The sequence below is a fragment of the Elephantulus edwardii genome, unplaced genomic scaffold (genome assembly GCF_000299155.1).
Source record: "Elephantulus edwardii isolate Elephantulus edwardi_28Jun2011 unplaced genomic scaffold, EleEdw1.0 scaffold00570, whole genome shotgun sequence".
Taxonomy (NCBI): domain Eukaryota; kingdom Metazoa; phylum Chordata; class Mammalia; order Macroscelidea; family Macroscelididae; genus Elephantulus; species Elephantulus edwardii.
The window spans coordinates 80,438-83,697 of record NW_006400320.1 but is presented as its reverse complement, the minus strand read 5'-3'; positions in this window follow the sequence as shown (position 1 = coordinate 83,697).

The following is a 3,260-nucleotide window of genomic DNA, read 5'->3' as shown; positions in this document are numbered from 1 at the left end:
GAGTGATAGGGAATGGCAAGGGACACACTGACAAAGGAGATTAATCAGAACTGGCTTTGACAAGCACTGTGGCAATTGGACAATTAAAACAGACATTGGGGGGGGAAGAAGAATGAACTGGGGATGAGGGTGGAGGAAACAGTGCAACAATGAATGAATGAAAACCCAAAATCTCTGTAAATTTTCATTAAAACTAATAAAATTTAATAAAAAAAATGCTGGTGGATACCACTTCTTAATACCTAGCAATAAATTAAAATTAAAATTCATCTAAGGAGGTTGATCTTATGTGTTTGGTGTAGAAGATCATGACTTCGGTCTCTATATGGATTACAGCTCATATCAACAATACAAAGATTCTCACCACTGGGACAATTGGCAGCATTATGAGAGATGGAGAAGAGATTGATAATGTGTACAATTTGAGCTTCTCATTCTCACAATCAACACCCTTCGGACCATCAGTAAGGTAATCAAAAGACAAATTGCATTTGGTAAATCATCTTTCAAGAAGCTCTCACAGTGTTGAAAATCAACATTGTCATTCTGGAGACTAAGGTGTGCCTGATTCAGGCCATGGTCTCCACATTTATTTATTATACATTAGAAAGCCAGACAATGACTAAGGAAGATAAAAGGAGAATGAATGCCTTTGAGTTGTGTTGCTGGAGTATTGAACATGCCATGGACTGCCAAAAAAACAAACAGATCTGTCTTGGAGAAGGAAGAACCAGGTTGCTCTCTGGAGGCAAGGATATCACATACTTTGGACATGTTTCCAGTCCTTGGAAAAGGATATTGCATTTGGAAGTGAGGAGGGACAGCAAAGCAGAGAAAGAACCTGGTTGAAATTGATTGAAATAACTATTGGTGTAGAGGGAATGTGTCATAGTCAGTGAGACTTACCTAGGATAGGGTAGGGTTCAGAACTGTTGTGAATAGGGTCAGTGCAAGTTGAAAGAGACTCAATGGCACATAACAGCAACAAGGAAAATATTTTCAAAGGACAAAGTGAGTTTTAGTCTAGAAAGAGAGTTGAAAGAGACATATATATCAGGCTGAAAGTTTTCTTCCCGATTGAAAGTCTTTTCTATGATGTTAAAGCCTTTTATCCCCTTTATCATAGAAGGACAAGTGAGGAAGATTTCCTTATCAAACTAAAGTCTTTTGTTAACATTTGCTTCCCACCCTGAAAACTATATAGCTGAGATGTATCACCACTCAAAGAACAGATAAGACCTTTTGATTTTGGTATTAAAGACAAACTTTTCAGTGAATAAGGAAAAAAAAAAAAACAAGTACTACTGAATTTGTTCTGAATCATAAGATTATTTTGTTTTGTTTTGTTTTCTCTTTGAATGATATGCTGAATAAAACTATATTTCTTCCCTAGCAAAGTATTTTCCACCCTTCAGGATATTGCAGAGTGAGAATACAAGTGTTCAGCAAATAAAGGTAGTTCAGGTGGCCATTAATCAAAAGGTCCATGCACTTACTCTACCTTGGTTTCAGTAGTCAAAACAAGGCCAGGAACTGACTATGGGATTGAATATCAATTACTTTCATGTAAGTTAAAATTTAAGTTGTTAAAACTGAAAAGAAGTCCAGGAGAACCAAACATGATATTAACTGTTTTTCATTTGAATGTAAAAGCTATCTCAAAAATAAGTTTGACCATTACTGTAGAATAAGTATAAGGATCCCAGGGGAGTGGGAGAGGTTGGAAGCAGAGGGATGTGGATGTGCAGGTGGAGGGGGGTCAGTCATCAATCAGGTTGTACAATTTGATAGGGGGGTGGTGAGGTAAATTGAAAGAGTATGTTCTTGAAAACAATGTATTAGAATTTTGTAAATAACTTAATAGAAAATAAAAAGGAATTAAAAATTTAAAAAACCAATAAGTTTGAGACACTGAATACTAATGATCTAAGAACAACTGAGTTGTATGATGACATAAAGGACATTATCCACAAAGAAAACAAAAGGTCATAACAAAGACAAGGGAGAAACAAAACACCCAAATGAATGTCAGAAGAGTCTCTGAAGAAAGTGTTTGAACGTAAGGAGGCCAATTGAAAAAGAACAAATGCTCAAGAGGAAGAATAGAGTATTTCAGAAGGTAGATCAAGAAGACAAAGCAAAGTATTTTAACAAAATATACCAAAAGCTGGAGTTAGAAAATCAAAAGGGAAGAACATGCTTGGCATTTCTGAAGTTGAGAGAACTAAAAACAAATTAAAATTTCAACTTTCTTCTCTGAAGGATGTTATGGGCAAAATCTTGAATGATATCAAGATGAAGATGATTTCAAGATGATTTCAAAAGAAGACTGAAAAAATAAACTCTAACAAAAATAATTTTTCAACATTAAAGCATTTCAGGAAGTAACATATAATAAAGAGCCAATAATATCAGTTTCCCTCTTATAGACTTTATGGTTCTTGAGTTTTATTCCCAGGTCTCTGATCCCATTTCAGTTTTCTTCAGTTAGCAGTTCCCTTTTGCCAGCTACGTTTGTTGAAGAGGTTATAATTTCCCCAAATGAAAGGTTTTCTTTCGTTGTCAAATATTAGTTGACTTTAGATATATGGGTCCATTTCTGAATTCTCAATTCTGTTCCTTTGGTCTATATGCCTGTCATTATACCAGTACCGTGCTGTTTTGGTTACTACTGCTGTGTAATAGGTTTTGAGGTCAGGGAATTATATACATCCCAAATTAAAGGAGACAAACTGATCAAGCTTAGAAAGCATAGTCAATGGTATAAAGCGACTGCCAAATGCAGCCAGAAATTCACAATCGGAACAGGATAAAAGTGATGAGTGGAACCTTCTAAAGGTTAAATCTCTGTGCTCATCAAAAACATTTTTCAAAGAGGGTGACAAAAATAACCCTACTGACTGGAAACAAACATTTGGCAATAGTATCTCAAACAAGGGTCTCTTGATGAAAGTTACAGAATACACCTTGGCATCCAGAAGAAAAAGACTGATAATCCAAATACAAACAGGGCAAGAGACATGGATAGACTTTTTACAGATGAGAACATGCTGACGGCCAACAGACACATGAAGAAAACCTCAAAATCACTGTTGTTGTTGTTGTTATGGGCCGTCGAGTCGCCTGCGACTCATAGCGACCCTATGTACAACAGCCCTAAACTCCACTCTGTCCTGTGCCAATCACACTGTCTCTGACACTCCCATCCCAATTATCCCAGTCACTGAATCAATCCACCTCATAGAGGGCCTTCCTCTCCT